Source organism: Cynocephalus volans, chromosome 14 (assembly GCF_027409185.1).
Source record: "Cynocephalus volans isolate mCynVol1 chromosome 14, mCynVol1.pri, whole genome shotgun sequence".
Lineage (NCBI taxonomy): Eukaryota > Metazoa > Chordata > Mammalia > Dermoptera > Cynocephalidae > Cynocephalus > Cynocephalus volans.
Genome location: NC_084473.1, coordinates 84822965 through 84846551, shown reverse-complemented (window position 1 = coordinate 84846551; position 23587 = coordinate 84822965).

Sequence of the window (23587 nt, the reverse complement as noted above, 5' to 3'; positions counted from 1 at the left end):
TCATGAAGAGGGCAAGGTGCACTCTTTTTGTAGACATGGAAGCAGAGGGGCCGAGAGGTGAAGTGACTCAGTCAAGGTCACAGAGCCCAGCAGGGATGGACTGCAATCCAGCCCAGGCTCCCTGGGGCCATAGTCCCTGCCCCATTCCAGAAACATTTCACTCTGATGACATGAGGTTGGTGAGGTGGGGACATGAGTTTGAAAATATAAGGTTGCCTGAGATCCAGGAGCTAGGAGAAGAAACTAAGAATGAGGGAAGGTAGGTCAGAGTCAGTAAACATGGGGCTGAGCGGTGGGCTGCAAGAGAAGCCACATCTAGGTGCACACGTTCACTTTTGTGATCTGTCTTGTTTCATCTAAAGATTAGGTAAATGAGTGCTAAATGCTGAAAATATATCTCAGTTGTGCCACTGGGGATCTGGAGAATTGTACTTCGTTGTTTTAAAAGAGCAGAATATCCAAATGTTCTTCAAAGGCTTAGAAAAGGGGCAGTGGTGGTCTCCAGTAGTGAACAGAAGTCACGGGGAGCGGAATTAAGATGGTGGCATCATGACATAGAAGCAAGGCTGGAAGTGTGGAGGACTCTGCTCTAGGGCATGTTACTGAAACTCTCGGGTCATGGGCCGGAATTGCTGTTGAGACTTTGAGGAGGCAGGTGTCCAGCAATTGGAGTGTTGTCTGCTCGTTTAATGACTAATCACATTAAAATACATGAGTGTCACATTGTTTTCTATCATGGGCTAGTGACAGCCTGGTATGGGCCACTCTGCCCCCTTTTTGAATTTTACCCATTCTTCTCAGGAGAACGAAGAGAGGAAGGATGGTTTCCCCTCATGTGCTAAAGTGATGAGGATGTAATGTATCATTAACATCTATTCATCATAGGCACCCGGTGAACATTGGCTGAAATTCACCAACAATTCACATTGACAAATTTCTAGCAGTATAAAAATAATTTCAAAGCTCATAAGACATTATATGTTAATAAGATATAAATGGAATTTGGGAGACAAACAGAAAGATTAGAGATTGAAATAGATGTAGAGATGAGAAAGAGAGAGAGTGATCCTATCTTATAATGCCACTGTTAAAATGGGCAGGTAAAGAATCAGCTGATCATATGCCCCTGTAAAGTGTCTGATTCACTGATGTTATGATTCAGGCCCTCAGAAATCCAGCCTCTGTTCTCAGAGCTTAAATAACTTGAACACCAGGTGGTGGACTTGACATGCTTATTGAACATATGTTCTTTGCATGGGTAGTCCCTGGTAACACTGTGCTTTCTTTAAGAGTCAATTTAGCAGTGGTATTGTCCTCTATGTAGCACCCACCACTTGAGAAATGTAAATTTAAATTCCTCATTTCTGTTAATTTTCCCCATAACATTTTAAACTCAAAAGAAAAAATAATGCAGTAATTTTTAAGCTTAAAATTTACACGGTTAAGTCCACATTCTCAGAATGATTCTCCCAGTTTCTGTATTATTTTCTCTGGGCTCCATCAATATCCCCCTCACATTCTGCTTTCCAGCCCTGAGGTCTCCTCTTTAGGATATGCCCTATTTGCTCAGAGCAAAGAGCAGAGGTATAAAATGCTCACTAGTCTCAACTCTTCGGATGGTTTTCCCTACTGGCTTGTTCTGATGATAAGAAGAAAAGACAAATCTATGTATTTAATATTTTAGGAGATATAAAGAATATATACCTGTGAATACTATCTGACTTCATATAGAGAAAGATAAGGATGACTGATGTATAAGAAACAACTCACACACCTTCCATGTGACTGAGGCTCAGCTGTTGATGTGATGTTGACTCTGTCAAGACTAGAGCAACACCCTGTTACTTGACACATTAAGATATTACACTTCATTCTAAATGCAAGTATCCTGAGACAAAGGGTAGAGCTTACTAGGAGACATGTGGAAACTTACTCCATTTTTTCTGTGAGCAATCTTAATAAAGTCATACCCAGGCAGGGTTCAGAATACTGAGAAAAACTGGGCACAGCGGACTCTGTTCTGTTCTGTCTAGTCAGGGCATCCCTAAGACCTTGGAGGCTGCTTTAGACACAAGGCGAATGGATTACTCGGTTGAAAGGGTGAAATCCTGAGAGGGATGTGACTCTTGAAGTTCTGATAGGAGAGTCTCTATCTGATCAAAGTGCTGTATGTGAGAAAAGACCAAATTTACATAAAGTGGACTATAAGAGGTGTGGACACATATGAGTGACAGATTTCAAAATGGGGAAAAATCAAACTATTCAATACTCAGAAAAAAATGTTACTACAATTTTCTTGTTAATTGGTTTTGTTTCTGTTTTAGAATCTTAACTAAAATGTTGTCAAGGCCTCAGAGAGCATGACATAATACTTGCAAACATGCAAAGACTCACCATGACAAACATGGTCAGTCACTGCAGATCCCATTTGCTGTCATTGTAGGGAACAAAGCCCAATGTTGCCAGTCAGTTATTTAATATCTCACATGTGGTGTTACACAAATTTCAGTAACTATATGGAATGTGTCTATTACAAAAATAACACATGAATCTCAAATTGCAGCAATTTTGAACTGTGTGCAGGACAAATATATATATCTATGGGTAAAAGTTTTCTATTCAACTTTCAATACCAGAATTCTTTAATTTTATTTTCCCAGTCCTGCTTAGCATAGTGAAAGAATGAGTAGCCCAAGGCAGCATGAGTGGGAATTGTGATTGTCCCAGTTAAATAGTTTTATTTTTAAAAAGTCCATTTTACAAATTATGTAAGTAAAAGGAACATATATGAAATATTAACTAATTCTGAAATTATTCACAATGAAAAAGGAGTTTCTTCTCAAGGACTGAGCATCTACCCTGTGAACATCTGCTGGGTCAGATGTTTGGTCTAGAAAAGGCTGTGGGGAGGTCATGATTGCTCACCCATGGGCTGTGTCCAATTTTATCACTTGAAATTTTTATTACTTTAATGGAAGATAGAAATTTAAAGTCTCAGGTATAATTCTCTAAATGACTTTGGGTCATAATGAATACGAGGTAACATACTTCACCAAGCTTTGGAATGGAGAAAGTCTTTCTCTAAAGTAGGAGTTGCCCTTGTTTCCAGGATCTGGATGGAATCTCTGCTCTTCTCTTTTAGACTCTCTGGACCCTCACTGCTCAGCCCCGCCCCTGCTTTGCATGTTCCCTCAGAGCCCCATGAAGAGCATGTGCCCTCAAGGGAAGGCCTGAGGAGCAGCAGGCAGGACACACAGAATGATGGTGCCTGTTCTGCTCCTGGGGCTTCTGGGGCTCTACACCGCAGGTGAGAACTTGGGGGTATGTGGGAATGTGGGGTGAGAAAACTTGCTTCACTTTGGAACATTAAAATCGCATTGAAGATCAAACACATATAGTTAAGGAGAATTGTTTAAGTAGGTTTTAGCTGAGAGAAACACAGTTTACAAATTCTCATAGTATTAGGATGAAATACAGAAGGGGGACCCTCAATTTTATTTTAATTTTTCTTCCTTTTTTCTTTTAATCTCAGGTACTTCTGGTGACATTGTGTTGACTCAGTCTCCCTCCTCTCTGTCTCGGGCTCCTGGAGAGAAAATCACCATCACCTGCAAAGCCAGTCAAAGTGTCAAGCACACTGATGGGAAAACCTATCTGAACTGGTTCCAACAGAAAAGTGGACAAGTTAAGCAACTCATTTACCAAGTTTCCAACTTACGGACTGGAGTCCCATCGCGGTTCAGTGGCAGTGGGTCTGACAGCGATTTCAGCCTCACCATCAGCAGCCTGGAGGCTGAAGATGCCGCTGTCTATTACTGTGCGCAAGGTTCCTATACTCCTCCACAGTGATACAGCCCATAACACAAACCCCACACCAGCCCCCTGAGACTCCATCTGGGCTGCTCCTCCTCCTCTGGCACCTGCTCCTCCTGTTCCATCACCCTCTCTCTATCTGCGGTTATTTACATTACAGCAAAGCCAAGACCATGCAGGTGTTGAAACTGCCAGTCTGGGTTATAGTCAAAGACCATCCAGTTGAATTCTTAATAATCTTAGAAGTATTCTTTTTGACAGATAATGCCTTATATTTATTTTCAATTTCAGGCAGGTAGAAAATATCTCATCTTTAAAAACAAAAATCATTATGAGGCACTATGAGGTATCTGTGTTCTCCATGTGAAGGATAGAAAATAAGGTATTTTAACTTAAACCAAGGCTGAAAAACAGTGGAGCACAGAATTTGAAAACATTCATTTTCTAGAAACTATTACCAGGACATAATCTCTTTACATTTGAAACATATATAACCCATTTATTCATGAAGTTTAAACTGAGCAGTTGCAATAAATCATGGCTGTTACTAGGTGTATCAATTGGTAACAATTTTGCATGCAATTCAATAGACTTTGTAGTCAATACCAATCATTGCGTTCTTTTGATATTCAGCATTTTGTCTCACCATTTTCAAATATAACCAAACAAATTAGACACACCTAGTTTTATTCATTTGTCCAATTAAAAAAGAAAATGCCATGTTTACCAATAACTATGTTTAATGTAGACCTTTCTACTGAATTATTGTCTTCCCGAAATACTTTTATTAGAAATCTTCATAATGAGAATCTATTAATAGGAAATTTTCCCAACTGTTTATTTATTCAACTTGAGAATGACGTGGGAAAATGTATTTATTATTTCTTGCTCTTGAAAGATAACGTTTTTATAAAAAATTAGGATGTCGGCCATTTTCTTTTAGGAATGAACATATTTTATTGCTGCTGTTGAGACAGAAATGACAGAGTAATTGCTGTTTCTTTGTAGGTAAACTTTTTTTTCCCTCTTCAGTTCCTTTTAGCATAGTCCGTCTTTGATGTACAGCTGTATCCAATCATGGGGCTAGATGTTAATATATTTTTATTTATTATATCTGAAATTTAATATGCTTCCTAAATTTGTAGTTTATCAGGTTTGGAAAATGTTTCAACAGTTATCTTTTTTTAAATACAAATTTTTCACCATTTTATTTTGTTTCTCTGGAACATATCTTGTTAAGATTCATCTTGTTAAGATTCATCTTGTTAAGGCACGTGTAACTTTACTTGCAGCTGAGCACTAAGTAGAATAAAGGGGAATCTTTTTCTCTGTGTGGGGCCAGAAACTACCCAAGAGGTGGTCACATTGGAGTGAACAAGAGAGACAGTGCACATTCTCTCGCATAGCTCCCATTCTTGTGAAAATACAGCTAGCATTGGAATAGCACTTTCTATGTGCCAGGCCCTATTCTATGTTCTTAACATGATTTATTTCTTTTATCCTTGCCACAACTCTACACAACCAATTTTATTTTTACTCCGATTTATAGATAAAAATGACAGCAGGAAATATTAAGAAATTTCCCACGGTCTCACAGCATAAATATCACAGCTGGGATTGAGATACAGGAAGGCCAGCCCAGCCATCCGTGCTCCAGGCTGTCATCATCAAACCATGGTATTACTTATCCTACTGACACAACATCACATTATCCGTACGTGTCTCTGTGTCCAGAACTTTCTTTTCTTAAAAGAATACCCATCATTGGATAAGGGCCCACTGTAATCTAGTATAGCCTCATAGCTAAATTAATTAGGTGAGTATAGTATGTGGATAAGTGAAATGAATAAAAGAAAAGTCTTAAGGGAGAGAAGTAAAAAACTGGAAATATTCATTAGTAAGTAATATACCTGGGCTCCTGGTGAAATAGTACAGTGTTACTTGAAATTGACTTTAAACGTTGTTAATATATTAATATATTGCAAACTCTAGGACAACCACGTAAAAATAAACCAAACATATTTTATAAATCAATATGTTAAGAGAGAAAAGGAAATCATATAATATGTCCAATCAAAGCCAGACAATAAAAGAAATTCAACAGATATAAAATACTTATAAATATGGTCACAATTAATCCAAATATAAAAATATTCAGTTTAAATAATTCATTTTATGCCATAACGTCAAAAAGAGTGAATTAAAAAATAAACAAGCCCCTACTCTAATATTGTCTACATAAAACCCACTTTGAATATAAAAATCTGGATATGTTATAAGTAAATGGAAAAAGAAATATAAACCATGCTAACATAATGAAGACAAAGCTGGAGTAACAATATTGATTTCAGACAAAGCAGAAATCAGACATGAAATATTCTTGGTGGTAGATAGAGACATTACATAATGACAAAGATGTGAAATCTCCAAGAAAAATAAATCTTTCATGTCTATGCATCTTACAACAGAGCATAGAAGTATCAACAGTCTAAAACTGTGAAGTTTCACATGTTAAACACTATGTGAACTTAAAAAAATGAATGAAAATTAAAATTACTGAAAATCAAAAACCATTTCTCACTTATACAAGCTAAATTTTACATGTTCAATACACATATGTGACTGAATACTACCCAGTTGGACAGGACAGTATATGGATCTTTGTCATCTTAGAATATTATTTTGGTCATCATTACTCTGCAAGGTTGTACTTGGTCACTGATAGTTTCATAGTCAAGAGATGAAACCTTACCACTGGTAGACCAGAAGGCTGGGTGGCCTCAGGTGGTTCTTTGGCTGGTGCAGTTGTTCCATTTCTCAGAGATGCTCTGGAAGGATTTGGGATGTAAGGAATGTGGCTGGGATGACAGATCTTGACCAAGTCTTGACAGATCTTGACAGATTTTGACCTCTCTTTCCGATCCCTATCTTTTTCCATTATGCCTTGACATTTTCCTCATGGTCCAAACCCTCTTTTCCAAAATGACATCTTTGGCATTTCATGTAGACACAGAACCCAGCCCTTAACTCTCTTGAGACCAATATCTTTTTTTGGATTTCTGGATACCTGTTATTTTTGTCCTTAACAGGGCAGAAAATTTACCGAGGAGAGAAATCATTTGTGTTTCCTATAGAATGTGGCCTGGTGATGTATGTAATAGGATCAGTTTCATGAGTATAGATCAAAGATTCAGAATCGAGACTCACTGGGAACCAAAATAAAAAATCTATACATTTCTATTTCAAAGAACTGCCGTTAGATGGCAACCAAACCACACAATAAACAAAAGAGACAGCACTTATCCTCGAAATACTGCAAATGTTGGAGAGGTGCTGTCCCACTATCAACACGGGATCCCCTAAGTCTTGATTGGGGTCTCTGCTATGAACAGGGACACTTGGGGGGAGTTCCTGGTGAGCTAAGTTGTGGGAAAAATGCTCTCTGTGCTCTGTGCTCTGAGGCTGGAGGCGCAGCCTTGCCCTACCAGTCTTACCTGAATTAACCTGCTGTGGATGAATTGTGCCCCCAATTCACATGTTGAAGCCCCAACCCCCAGTGTGGCTGTATTTAGAGACAGACACTACAAGGAGGCAATTACAGTTAAATTAAGTCATAAAGATGTTGTCTTGATCCAATAGGATTAGTGTTCTTGTAAGAATAGAAAGCAGAGCTCTTGGTCTTCGTTGTAACTTGTCTTTCTCTCTCTCACTCTCTCTCTCTCACCTCACCCCCAAAATCACAGAATGGAAAGGCCCTGTGACAACTTGCTGATGTGGAAAAAGAGTAATTCTGTTGTTAAAGCCATCCAGCCTAGGGTATTTGGATATAGTAGTCTGAGCTGACTAATGCACCATCCTCACACTCTCTGAGCAAGATCCACCTTGGGAGGAACTTCATGGACATGGGGACCAACTTAGCTGCTAATCCTCCTGCTGTTCTAAGTCTCTGGTGAGGAAGGAGGACTCAGGCTGCATCCTCACTGTGCTTGCACTAAATGTGAGCATTTCCTTGATGCAGTTTTTAGCCTCTTTTGCTTTCTGATCAGATTTGTATAAAACTGAATGAACTGCATGGTGGTTTGAATTGGTATGAAACCAATGCTTGGTTTGGGATGTTCATGTTTGTTGCCCACTTAAATGCCAGAGGGAGGCTGTATGGATCCCATCTCCAGGCCCCCTTCTTGTGTCCCAGGAGAGAAGGACATCATCACCTGCAGGGCATCCAGAGCATTAGCAACATCCTAGCCTGGCACCAGTAGTACCCAGCCCTGGCTGTGAGCCCCTGCTGGCTCACATGCCCCCCTGTAAACAATGCCTACCCAGGTCAGAGTCAGTGGGTCTAAGACAGCTGTCACTGGGGCCATCGGTGGCCTACCTTCCTTTGGGGCAAGTGCACCTCCTCCTGTCACCACTCTGGCACCAGCTGCTGCTACTGCCAGGAGTCTGCTGAGGGTCTGGGGTCTTCTCAGGGGATCAGACTGGGCACAGCTCTGCAGTCACACCCCTGCCCTCCTCACACACACCCCTTTTCCAACACTGTCACCTCAAGTGCATCTGATCTCTGTTAATGATTCTTATTTGGTTATAGAGCACTAGCTGTATCCTGCTGCACATGATAAGGACTGAAGAGCCTCTTTGAGACCATAATAGGGGCAGGATTGCAGAAGGGACACTTGTGATCAGCTGGACAATGAGATGTAATGGGCATTAGAAGAGTTGCAGGGATTTGGGAAAGATTTTGTCCCTCATAAAAAGAGAAGAGTTGGAGAGCTATTTCCTGCAGTTCTTCTTGGAGCAGTAATGAAAGGACTGGATACTGAGATCAGCTGCTGCCCTTTGGAGATCATGAGGCATTAAACCCAAGACTAACAATCCAGTGAGTTAAAGTTGCCAAAGGGGAAATATGGAAAGAACATGGGTCTGTCTGGTGCCACCAAGCTACTGCACCTACCCTAAATGCTTCAACTTTCAGATTCTTGTGATTGCTTAAGCCATTGCTGTAGTTTCTGTCACTTGCTTGTAAAATTATTCTAATCATCCATAAAAGATACTTAATAGAAAGATCCTGGCTGGGTCTTAGACTTGCTCTTTAGAAGAGGACAGGCTTGTGTTTGTGGTGAGTCTGAAGCATGAAGGGCACGAAACTATAATACGTGATGCAATTTCTGGAATTTTAGTAATTTTACATCCGCATCTAGGGAAATCCAAAGTACTGTGAAAAGATTATCAATTATGGTCCCTTCTGTATTTTTCTCTCTTTTTAAAAAATATTCTAAGCACCTAACAGCCTCTTCCTCTCCTTAATACCTCCAGTCACCAAGGCCTGATATGTACGAGGGTCATCAGAAAGTAGAATTCCTTTCAAGAATGAGACAAGTACAGTGGGAGCAGACATAACTCCGGCAATTACATGCATTTTCTCAACATGAAAATTGTGTTTACAGGTTTTCCTTCCTTCTCAGTAATTTTTGATGGGGAAGAAGAGGCTGACTGATCCAGCCAGTTTCCTGTGACAATTGGCATTTTCACAAAGTACAGAAAATACCTTCCAGGCAGTTAGTGTTGCCTTGTAGGGGAAGACAGCAGGAAGGTGGTTCTGGATTCCTGGCATAGAGGAGTCAGAGTGAGTCCTGGGAAAGGCTGGGATAGGTGTGGGGAGAAAGAACTTAGAGCTCAAGCTCAAGGCCACAGTGTTAGGAGCCCAAATGTGGGAAGCAATTATTAAAAAACAAGAGACAGAAAAGGAGCTGGGTGATCAATCTTGGAGGTGGTTATGGCCCTGGCCCAGGTGAAAGTTGATGGCAGCTGGGCCAGGGAGGGCAGTGGTGATGGAAGGGGTGTCAGATTTGGGATACACTTGAGGTCTGGGATAGTTTGGTTCACTCCTGTTTGTTACAAGGTTCCTGGTTCAATGTACTGAGTTTGCAGCAGCCATTAGTACTTCCAGTTTTGTTCCTGTTGAGAGTTTTCCTTCTGTCTGTTGGTACCCAGGAAGGAGATGTCCTATTTCCTGCTATGCTTCCTTTGAGTAACCAAGTATTTGCTTCTATTTCTCATTACCGTTTCCTGATTATCCCTCTCTTCTGAAAGGAAATGGCCCATGTACTCCACTAAGGAGAATCTTGACATCCTACCCAAAGGCCTCAGTCTAGTGTTTTCTCTTTCGCATTTATGTTATTTTCTCATTTTTTGGCTTAGCAATGAAATAAAATATCACCTTTTTCCCCATGATACTTAGCTGTTAAGAATGCCATCCTAGTTACTCACACTGATTACCTGTAGAACTATAAGTGAACTTACAAATAGTATTAATAGATCGAAATCCAGGTGCTCGGGTCATTGTGTGTGGAGCCCAGCTGTTGTGAAGACCAGTGCCAGTGTCCGTCTCAGGACTGTTCCAACCAGCTGGCTATGTGGAATCCCTGTGTTGTCATGCCCCTCACTGCCTTCTGTGGATCACATTTAGTGATTAGAACCCTGGCTTACTATCTGGGTGACCTTGGGCACTTTTCATCATGTCTCTCTACCTCAACATCTTCACCAGGAAGAGGGGAATAAAACATACTTCTCATATCAAGACTTAGCTCAAGTCCCGACACATAGAACATGTTTGATAAATGTTGCAACCATTTTAATCTGTGTTGTTGTTAAGTTTGCAACTGAAGACAATTACAGTAGATTAGAAGAACATTGCTACATGTTTCTGCCATTAGGAAGTGGAGCGTATCTCCCTATATCTTAAATGTATGTTGCATTGATCCACAGAACTTGATGAAAGCAGGCTTCAGAGTGCAGACTTCACATGGGTTTGCAGCTCCGACATCCCCGGTTGGATTGGGATCAAGCTGATCAGACACATGAGCAGACTGTCCAATGCCATGACAAGGGGTTGAGGGGAGACTGGAAAGTGACAATGGTCACTCAATTGTGGTGGATTATCTTATATGTGACATTGTTCAGAATTATGAGTACGTGGTGATAATAAAAATAAGTTTTATTTTCTATTTTAAATTTGTATAGTTACCTCACCCTTGAGCATCTGATCCTGAGATGGACTGCTCCCATCTCTCTACTGTCATGACACGAAGAGGAGAACCAAGGACCCCAGACATCACCACCACCATCTGCCAATCATGTGGGTGGGGCCAACATAACCTGCCCAGCCCAGCTGACCCAGCTGACTGCAGCTGCCTACGTGAGCCAGAAAACTAGCAGAGAAACCACCTGTCAAACCACAGACTCACAAGAAGTAATAAATTGTTGTTTCAATCCATTACATTTTATAGAGCTCTTTTATACTCAATAGATAATAAAAATCAGAATAAATAAATCTATTTAAAGCATCTCTCTAGACCTCAGCCTGGCTCTAATTGCCTTCCACCTTTTCCTCTATGTAGATCTTCTTTAATTAGAGATAATTACTCTTCGACCGAACCCCTGCCTCACCAGGGCAAAAATACAGACTCTGAGAACAAGGGCATCTGTGTTATGGATTCCTCTCTCCTCTCACATTTTGGTTCATATAGGAAGCAGGTTTCTTTGTGCCAGGGTATCAGTGATGTTTCCCAGAAGCCCCAGGCTCCAGGACACTGATGCTGAGTTAGTTGGTTCCACTTCCTCTGCTGCTGAATGTGCTGGGACACCCAAGGCCAAGGTACAGATGTGAGATATAAGGGTTCAAATCTGTGTCCACGTTTTAATTGGATCCAAGATATTTCTCGGTGTACATCAATGCTGACTTCACAGGAAATACAGACTCTCTCCTAGAGGTGCAGACAGGAGGCTGGACTCAGAATCAGAGTGATGTCCCCACTCACTGCCAGAGTCAAAGACAAAAGGAGCATTTATTGTACATGGCAAAGGGCATGAACAGAGGTACAGTGATTTTGTTTAAGTAATCAGGTCTGGCATCACTAATCACCCCTGTATTCTGATGAACCATAGGAAACAATATCAAAGGGCAGAACAGGAATTAAAATATGAAGGTCCCTACATCAAGAACAAGGCACAGCTCATTTAGTTTCTGGGTATTAAAGGGACTTATGACTTTGTTTGCTTGTGGATCTGTTAGTGATGCACACAGTGAGGAATAACGATACGATATCTCTGCATCTGCAATAAGTTCTGTGACCTTATTCTGATAATAACAATGGAAGAGGGAGATTATGAATAGCTTCTGAATGTGTTTAACATGCTCTTGTTAAATAGTCTTTCAAAAAAGTCAACAATTTCACAATCACAGAAGTGTCATGGGTACAGCCCAAAGTATTTAATTTTCCCCCACAAGATCCATTTCAGAGTAAGCTGAATATCTGACAGCACCACACTCTTAGACTTTACTATGTTTTTCCTACACACAAGGGTGTTCTCCTGTAAATTTTGTAGAATAACATTACTTCATCTAGTCCCCAAGTCCGTTTCATGTTTTATTGATCCAAAAATGTCCTTTTTAACAAAATTGTCTCCAAAAAGAAACACATTCTATATAGGCAAATCTGTGCTATCCTGGTCTGTCCTGGGACACCTGGGGACACGGCGCATGTTCTGAGTAACTGAGATGAGCCAGCCCTGCAGCTGTGACCAGCCCTTCTCCAGCCCCTGTGATTTGCATGTTCCCAGAGCACACCCCACTGCCCTGAAGACTTATTCATAGGCTGGTCACACCCTGTGGAGGACTCAGTCCTTCTCAGGACACAGCATGGACATGAGACCACCTGCTCAGTTCCTGGGGCTCTTGCTGCTCTGGCTGTCAGGTAAGGAGGGAGGACACTAACAATTTAGTTAGCCGCTGTGGGAAGTACCTCCTTGCTCTACAGGAATTCCTCTTATAATGTGATTTATTATGTAGATATCTTTATTTTATCTTTCCAACTTCAGGTGCCAGATGTGATATCCAGATGACCCAATCTCCATCCTCCTTGCCTGCATCTGTGGGAGACAGAGTCACCATCACTTGCCAGGCCAGTCAGGGCATTAGCAATAATTTACACTGGTATCAACAGAAACCAGGGAAGGCTCCTAAGCTCCTGATCTATTATGCATCCAATTTGCAAAGTGGGGTCCCCTCAAGGTTCAGTGGCAGTGGATCTGGGACAGATTTCACTCTCACCATCAGCAGCCTGGAGACTGAAGATATTGCAACTTATTACTGCCAACAGAGTAACAGTTATCCTCCCACAGTGTTACAAGCTTGAACGTAAACTCACCAAGGAAGCAGATGTGTGAGGCTGGCCGGTCCCAGCTGCTCCTTCTGGTGCCTTCATCTATTGAAAGTGTTTCTCATATGCAGCCACACTTTGGAGATCATGAAAGGGCTTTGGTGGAAGGGATCAGGGAGCCTCTTATATTAACTTTCTTTCCTTCTTCTCATCCCCAGCAGTACAGACATGACAGTGCCTCTCCAAATTTAATAAAGCCCAGAGATTATTAATGCTGAGAAATCAGTGTAACACAGTAATTTATGATTCCTATGGCAAAAGAAAACCTCTTCTAGAAAAAAGATGTTCAATACCATTAGCCATTAGGAAATGCAACTTAAAACTGTGATGACATACAACTACACAACAACTAGAATGGCTAAAACAAGAACTACTGCTAAAACCAAATACTGATGAGGACACACATTATCTGGAGCTCTTGTACCATGCTGGTGGGAATGCAAAATAGAACATAGGGACATTCTGCAGAAGCTTGTCAATTGCTTAGAAAGTTAGACAGATGCTTACAAAAAAAAAAAAAAAAACCGAAAACAACAACAGCCACAACCACAGAGGATTTGTTTTAAGAGAGGCTATTTGAGTGGAAACTGATATCTTTCAAATCCTGGGGAGTGCTAGTCAGGAAAGAAGACACTAGAGACTGGGGATTCTCTGGTGATCCTCTAGAACCCAGAGCAGATCTGCCATTGAAGGTGCAGGGGGCCTAACCATATGGTCCTCACAACTGTCTTGGAAGCCCAGGGGTGATTCCCAACTCTCTATAGCCCACCACCTGTTGATTCTCCAGTCTTCACCAGTTGATTCTCCCTGCTGCCTGCAGCACAACACCAGTTGATTCTCCAGTCCTCACCTCTATCCCAATATTTGTCTACAGGTGCAGATAAGTAGTATTCAATCTTCCTTTCCAAATTTCTAATGTAAGGGGAGGTCTTCCAATGGGGAAGCCATACAGGTAACCATAGAAGGAAAAAGAGTTCTGGGAAATGTTTTTTCCGGAAGTGATCATGATAGAACATTGAATGGTGCCTGCCATTGTCACTATATCCCCAACTCTCAGCATTTTGCTAGGCACTGGGTAAGTTTCATATACACTTGGATTAGGTTCCAAATATTATCAACAAGGCTGGGATCATAGAAAAAAAATTATTATTTCATAGAATAAAGAAAAACAGGTCAGTAAAATGCTTAAAATATGTAGTGATAATTTTAAAAACAAGTAGAAAGCCTTTCTTGATAGAACAAAGAAACACACACACACACACACACACACACACAAACCTAAATGAGCATGCAGCATTCTCTTTCATTAAAGTGAAAGTACCTTGCTACCCAAATATGTCTGGAAGCCAACCGCATTATCAGTGTCACAGAAAGCATGTTACAAACAGAAAACAGTAGAATCTCCTTAGACCTCCTGAATGACAATATGCATTTTAGCAAAATAAAAGGTGATCCATAGAAAGATTAAGTAGCTGTTGTTTTAGGGGATATTCATTTTAAGTAGAGATTATTTTTCCTTTCTACTGAGGTTATTTAAGAAAATGTATAATCACAGCGATAAGTTGAAAATATGCCCAGGTTTATTTAATATTTAATGCAAAATTAGATTTTAAGACACAATTAATATTGTAAAGGTTTAAAAACCTAATTATTTTCCATGGAATGGTCAAATATCTTAATAACTAAATGATGTAAATGTTTTTAGAAACTGTAGGAACTACCAAAGTAGAAGAAAAATTAAAAATTGCATGCACCTCTTTGAAAGATTATTGAAATTGAATTTCCCTGTGCATCTGTGTTGAAGATTTGTATTTACCACCATTGCAAATTATCATTAGAATGCTGTGCCTGAGGTAGTCACTGCCCTTTAACATTCAACACAGACCACAGTCAATTCTCAGGCTGCGGACATGCTCAGTGCCATCCAGCAGAAACAACTAGCTGAGCCCTGCCTTGGTCAGTCAGATTATTGTTAACATGAACACCCATGAACCTGTAAACAAATGCTTAGAGTGATAAGATATTGTAGTTGAGTGGTTAGTTGCCAATCATTATCAGGCAAAAGCTGAGCAATATGATACTTATACATCGATCCAAGTAGGTGGATATATTTTACTAAAATTGATGGTATAAAATTAAATAGTTAACAAGCCATATACAAATATACTTAGAAGAAATTACAAAAATTTTGAGGAGAAGAGAACTGTTCCACACTTATATAAGAGGCTAGCATTACACTAATCCCAAAACTCAACAAGCACCCAACAAAAAAAGAAAACTGCCAGCTTGTATTTAGTAAATAAACATACATGCAAATTTCTTTAACAAATTACTAACAAAACACATCCAATTGCATGTCAAAAATATGATTCACTATGGTCATGTGGTATTTATTCCAGGGATATAAGGTTGGTCCAACATACACAAATCAATAGACTTAGTTCACCATATCAACAGGATGAAGAACAAAAAAACATATGATTATCTCAATAGCTGCAAAAAATTTTTATAAAATTTAACATCCCTTCATAATAAAAGCCTAAACAAATAATTCAAAGAAGGAATGTATCTCAACATATTAAAGGCCATATATGCCAGAGCCATAGATAACATCATCTTGAATGGGGAAAAATTGAAAGTCTTTTCTTTAATATTTGGAACAAGGCAAGGATTCTCATTCTTACCACCTTTATTAAACATGGTACTGGAAGTTCTAGCCAGAACAGTCCTAGTCAAGAGAAAGAAATAAAGGGTGTCCAAATTGGAAAGGAAGATATCAAATTGCCCTTGTTTGTTGATGAGATAATCATAATTTTAGAATAACTTAGTGATTCCACCAAGAAATGTTAGAACTAATAATAAATTCAATAAAGTTGCAGGATGCAAAATCATCATACAAAAACCAGTAGCATTTTTATATGCCAACAGCAAATGACTTAAAAAAATTAAGAAAGCAATTCCATTTATAGTACCTCCAAAAACATTAAATACCTAGCAGTAAAGTTAACCAAAAAGGTGAAATATCTCTACAATGAAAACTATAAAACAGGGATGAAAGAAATTAAAGAGGACACACAAAAATGGAAATGTATCTTCTGTTCATGGATTGGGAGATTGAATGATGTCAAAATGTCCGGACTATCCAAAGTAATTTATAGATTCAATGCAGTCCCCATCAAGATACCAATGATATTCTAACTAGAAATAGGAAAAAATATATAAAATTTGTATGGAGTCACAAATGACCCTGAATAGCCAAAGGAATTCTAGGCAAAATAGTGCAAAGCTGGAGACATCACACTACCTGATTTCAGAATATACTACAAAGCTATAATAACAAAAGCAGCATGATGCCAGCATATAAACAGACACATAAACACATAAACAGAACAGAGAACCCAGCAATAAATCTACACAATGACAACCAACATATTTTTGATATATGCACCAAAAATATACAATGAGTAAGGATATTCACTTTAATAAATGGTTCAGGAAAACCTCTACATTCATATACAGAAGAATAAAACTAGACCCCTCTCTGTCAGTATAGACAAGAATCAACTCAAAATGGAATAAAGACTTAAATGTAGACCTGAACATATGAAATTACTAGGAGAAAATATTGAGTAAATCCTCTAGGGCTTTGATCTAGGTAACCAATTTTGGGGTAAGAACTCAAAAGCACAAGAATCCAAAACAAAACTAAATAAATGGGATTATATAAAACTAAAATGCTTCTGCACAGCAAAGAAAAGAAACCAACATAGTGAAGACAAAACTTACAGAATGGAAAAAGTATATATATATATTTATATATTTTTTCAAACTGTTCATTCTACAAGTGCTCCGTTACCAGAATCCAAAAAAACAACTCAGATAACTTAACAGCAAAAATAAAATAAAATAAAATAAGCTGATTTAATAGTGGACAAATGATCTAAATAAACATCTCTCAAAAGTAGATATGAAAGTAGCCAATATGTACATAAAGAAATGCTCAACATCACTAATCAAAAGGGAAATGCAAGTTAAATCCGCAACAAGATATCATTTCACTAGTTAGAATGTCTATTATCAAAAAGACAGAAAATAACAAATGCTTTTGAGAATGAAGAGAAAGAATGCAGAAATTCTTACACACTGTTAGTGAGAATGCGGATGATTGCTGTCATTATGGATAAAGATACAAAGATTTCTAAAAACCAAAAATCACTAAAACTGAAAATACCATATGAGCCAGAAATTCCACTGCTGGGTTATATCCAAAAGAAAAGAAGTCAGTATTTCGAAGTCTGCACTTCCGTGTTTACTGCAGCACTACTCACAATAGACAAGATATGGAATCACCCTAAGTGTTCATCAATGAATGAATGGATAAAGAGCATGTGATATACACAATGGAGTATTACTCAGCCATTAAAGGATGAAATGGTCTTTTGCAGCAACGTATGAGCCTGGAGGACATTAGGTTAAGTAAAATAAGCTAGGTACAGAAATACAGATATTGCATGTTCTCACTCATAGAGGGAAGCTAAAATGTTGATCTCATGAAGGTAACGTCTAGGGTAAAGATTACCAGAGGTAGGAAAGTTTGGGGTTGGGGTTGGGGGTGGGGGATGAAGAAATGTTGTGTAGTGGGCAAAAAAATACAGTTAGATGGAAGGAATAAGTTGTACTATCCAATAACACATTAGGGTGACTATAGTTAACAATAACTTTTTAATATATCAACATAGCTAGACGAAAAGATTTGGAATGTTCCCAACACAGAGAAATGATAAATGTATGAGATGATAGATATTATAGTGTCCTGGTTTGATCACTATACATTGTATACACGTATCAAACTGATCACATGTATCTCTTAAATATATACAACTTTTGTGAATCAATAAATATGGTGACAGATACAATATTTTATACCTCCACCCATACACATAGACATATCTTATTAAAATTGATAACATAAAAATAAATATTTTTTAATTATTGTATAGAGATTTTAGAAGAAATCAAAAAAGAAATAATTAAGCACTATTTGAACAAAAAGAGTTAGATTAACCTCCTTTATGAAACAGTGTGAATATAAGTATATAGCATACATATTGTTAGGTGCATATATATATATATATATTTGATAAATTTTTGGCTACACATACTTGCCTATACATGTATTCATTTCTAAATAAGATTATACATATTATATATATATATATGCAACATATGCATGTGTACATGACTACATAATTAAATTATATTAAGATGATTCAGGTTAATCCTCATGAAAAAACTTGGTGGCAAGGACCGCGTACAGTATCTTCTCTCACTATAGGAATTTCCTTTGTAATCTTGGCTCTACAACTCTCATCAGGTGGGTGTGCACACATCAAAATATCCTTCTAATTCAGAAGATGTACAAAGCATATAAATAGAGATAATTTCATCTAATCTTTAAAGATTGCATATTGTAATGATGAATAAGCTAACTATACTGATCTAACCCCCACACATTGTACACAATTACTGATAATCAACATTTTACCCGAAATGTATGTATAATAAAAAATAAATTTTAAAAAATTAAAAAATCAATTAATTGCATATTATAAAATTCTTATTATACGTATGTCCGCAATGATGCCATGATGAATCGATTTTGCACAACAATGGATGAAGGACTAACCTCACACCCCTGCTATAGTCAAGGATGCTATGTGTTACAACCGATGGTCACTTTTCAAAGAGAGATACACAATTCAATGACAAAGACTTTTGGTTTTAACATATGATAATGTTTTACAAGAAACACAAACTGAAAACAAAGTGGTTCTGAAAGTGCTATGACTAGACTTTTAAAACTTGGGCAAAGATTGAAAATAAATGCTTTCCAAGTGAACACTCATCTAAAGGCCATTGCTCAACAGGAGACTGTTAATAATTAAGATGACCCAATACATAGACTTCATCCAGTCACCTTTCCCAGTTTTCCCAGTGGGTCTCATGTACCAGTGTCATAGAGGACCATGCATGGGCTCAATAGTATGAATTTCAAATAACCAAGACTCCCATGGCCACTGGAACTTCTGGGCATCCAACTGTAGAGCTGGAGCTGGGCTCTGGTGCTCACAGACCTCTCGAGCCCATTCACAAACCCTTCACACTCAGGTCTATGAGCTAGCAATATGATCAACCCAACGAAAATGCAACCTGTGGAATAAGAGATGATGTTTAGAAATTATATATTTAAGAGGTTACTATCTGCTATATAAAAATAATTTCTACAAGTAAATAGTAAACATTTAAAAATAATAAAAACCTGATTTAAAAATATGGAAAATACTTAGACATTTTTCAGTAAAAACGATTCACAAATAGCCAATATGCCCATGAAAATATGCTCAACATAACTAATCCTTAGGCAAATGAGATTAAAAATTACAGAGAGATGTAACCTTGTACCTATTAAAATGGTGACTCAATAAAAGAAAAATGGTAAGTTTTGGTAAGGATTTGAGAAATGGGAACTATGTAGACAGTTGATGGGTATGTAAAATGGTCTAGCTGCTATAGAAAACTGCATAGCGATTCCTCAAATAATTTAAAATGAAAAATATCATATAATTCATCAATTCCACTTTTACACATATATCCTATAAATTGAAAACATTAACCTGAAGAGATATTTGTACACCAATGTTCAGAGTAGAATTATTCACAATAGCCAGAAGGTGGAAGCAACACAAATTTTACAAAGGAAAAAATGGATAAACAAAATATGGCATAGAAATGCAATGGAATAGTATTTGGCCATATGAGGAAGGAAATTCTGACACATGCTACAACATGAACAAACTTTGAGGAGGAACTTTTATGCCATGTGAAATAAACCAATAATAAAATGATTAATACAGTATGATTCCACTACAGTAATTGTAGGACAGTTCTCTGGGGTGGCATTGCACCTATCCAGTTGTCCCCATTTTCTCCCTTGTGGATTTCAAGAACAACTGTAGAATGTTCTGGGACTGTAACTTCCTGAGATAGGGAGGACTGGCCAGAACATCCCAGACCAAGTTCCAGTCTCCACTAAAACAAGATGTTCTACAACACTTTAGCCTAGCATATCACATGATCTCTAGATATAAAACCCAGGGTGGGCTGCATTCCAGAGTCCCTTGGATGCTGTGCAAAAAGAGTAGCTGTGCTTCTCAAACAGCAAATCCTGCTGATTCATCTTCCTGAATGCTTTTTCCTGAAATCTAAGGTGATGGGTAAGAAGGAACCTAATACTTTATAAAATACAGTGTACTGTTGTGGACATTGATGGTTTCCTACACCTTTTCTGTCTCCTACCACCCCTCCTTGGGTTTTGCCTATGAAAGGTAAGTGTGGGGATACTGTTCTCCAGAATTTTGCAGATCTAAAACTGTGGGCCAATGTAGGTTGTGGATTAAACAGTTTGTGTTATGCTGATAATGTTCCTTCTCTCCTCCTGAATTCCTACATCATACCTGTATTTAATATTCACTCTCTAGGACAAAAAAAAAATGTCAACTCTCAGAGATTGATTTGTATAGTGTGTCTCAAGTTATAAAATTTTGGTAGTATTTTTCAAGCTGTTTGCTGCTTGTGACATCCAAAAAGAAAGGGAAAAAAAAGAGGTAAACTACCCCCTCCCCAAATAAAGACATGCAAAATATTAGTAACCTATGATGTAACTTCAACTAGTTTGTGGAAAAATAAAATTAAAAGATAATACAAATCTTCCCATTAACTTTCGTAACACTGCTGATCTGAAAGCAACTTTTCATATATGCCTTTGGTGTGTTATTTCTATTATCACATCATTCCATCCTGTAAAAATGAGGTAGATAGACTCACTTTTATTGACATAGTTCCTCAGGCTCAGACAGGTTATTATGTTTTCTAGTAATAAATATTAGAGCTGAAATTAGAACAATTTTATCCAGAGTCCTCATCAAATGTTATTTCAGCTCAAAATGTACTGCCTTATAAAGCATGATAATAACAAATATTGAATAATGTCTATTGTTACCACCAAGACTCTCTTTATTTTTATTACCATCCTAGATATCTTACTTAAGAAAGGTGTTTGAAAAGGGGCTTAGACAGTACTGATTCTGTTCTCAATATCCTGAAACATGTTCAGCACAGGTACAAAGCATGAAAATGGTAAGAAAAACATAGCTTCGTTAATATTAGTTATTCTCTTCAGTGTTATGTGTAAGTTAAGCGAACTCTTAAAAACTAAGTAGTTGTAGCATCTAGAACTCTCATAAATTCTTGGTGGAAATATGAAATGATACAACCACTTTGGAAAATGATACAACCAGTTTGGCAGAGTCCTAAACACTTACTGTAAAGACTCGGCAATTGTACTACGAGGTATTCACCCAAGAGAAATGAAAACATAAGTTCACGTAAAGTTTTATACAAGAATATTTACTTGCAAAATTCATTGAACTATGCACTTAAAATCAGTGTGCTTCATTGAAATTGATTTTCTAAATGAAGTTGGCTTACAATGAATATTGTCAGTAAGCTCAGTTCATTATTTAATTGAATAATGGTGTCCTCACATCTCCCATTATTGCAGTGTCCTGGAAAGTACACGTGAGCAAGAAGTTCCAGGAGCTAATCTCAGCTCTAACACTAAGAACTCTGTGTATTTGGGCAAAATCTCTCCTTTCTATGTATTTGGAATTGTCTTCTATAGAATGAGAATTTAAATGTCTTATATATTACATCAAGGTGGTAGGCTTTTAGTATATATTTACTCCCTATTTCACCTAAAAGTCCAAGAAAAGGGAAAGTCATTTAAAAATTGGAAAACATTTAAGTAAGACAAAATATTTATTTTTTTATTATTTTTTGTGAACTAATTATTCATTCAATAATATTTTTTGGCACACAATCTAAGAATTCAAATATGCTCCTTCCTCATGTCCATATTCATCTCATAGACGAGCCCACTGCCTATAAATAAAGAGACAAAACCAGAAAAACAGTGTGAAATTCATAACTCTCTGCTGCCTCTTCCTCGGGCTGAGCCACCCTAAACGTAAACCCAGTCTCTCCTGTGGCTTCTGTTAGAAAACACAGCTCTCTCCAAGCCCTTACAGACTCTGCATGACACCAGCTCACATTTGTGGGTAGGAACACATCTTGTATTGAACCTGAACCTTTCTTTGTCTCCTCTTTCCCTTCCCATGTCACTGACACTGTCTGTTTCTCTCCCATTGTTTTGTATATATATTATTTGACCACCTAATATGAAAACTAACAAGCAAAATCCTCTTCCTTCCTCTCATGTGCTGTGAGAGCTGACCCCTATGCTCTCACATACTCATTGTACATGAGTGGCAGCTTAATGGACACAAAATCACAGTTGGACAATAAAATAAGAACTATTGGTGAACAGTCACCCCAGGTATCTGTAATTGAAAGATTCACTGCATATCACCAAATGAGTAGAAGAGAGGAGGTCAAATGTGCACATCACAAAGAATGATTAAGTGTTGCTATGATGAATATGCTAATTACTTTCAACAGATCATCACACATTGTATACATTTATTGAAATATAACTTTGCATCCCAAAAATATGTACATCAATATGTTTCAATTAAAAATTGATTTAATCAAGGTATTTTGCCCAAGTGATTTCTACCTAAGAAGAATTCTAGTGCTAGCTCTACCTATGGTTCGAATGTTCTCCATCTGCTGTCAAAATTGACACCAAATGATAACAAGGTGTATATGGTAGAGAGAACAAAAGAGACCCTCTTACTCATTAAGGCAAGAAAAATCTCTTGTATCAGTTTCCTATCGCTGCTGCAACAAATTCTCACAACCCTACTACCTTCAAACAACACACATTTAGTATCTTACAGATCTGGAGGTGAGAAGTCTCACTCAGCAGAAATGAACAGGTCAGTAAGACTGTATTCATTCTGGAGGCTGTAGAGGAGAACCCAATTCTCTGCTTTTCTAGCTTCAAGATGCTCCCACATTCCTGCTCCATGGCCCCTTTCCCCCATCACTCCAACACCCCTTTCCATTGTCACATTTCCCCTATGCCTGTGACCCTCCTGCCTCCCTATTATGAGAACTTTTGTAAGGCTGGCTAGTTAGCTTATTTGGTTGGAGCATGGGCCTGACAACACCAAGGTCCAGGTTTCAATCCCTATACCTGCCAGAGACAAAAAAAGACAAAAAAAAACAAAAACAAAAACAAAAAAAAACAAAAACAAAAGGACCATTTTGATTATATTGGTCTCATGCAAATAATTCAAGATAATCGTCCAATTTCAAAATCCTTAAAGGAAATACTTTTTCCAAGTTCATTTTAACTCATATCAAACTTAGACAACACAGAGAGAGGGAAACTCTCTAAATGAAAATGATATTTATTCAGTGTTCCTTAGTAAAATATGTGTGTATTTGAGGAGATGGATCAAGGGGAAGCTTCTAAAGGCAAAATAAGGAGGATTGTATAATTGTTTTGAAACAATAATCCTTGAGTGTAAGGA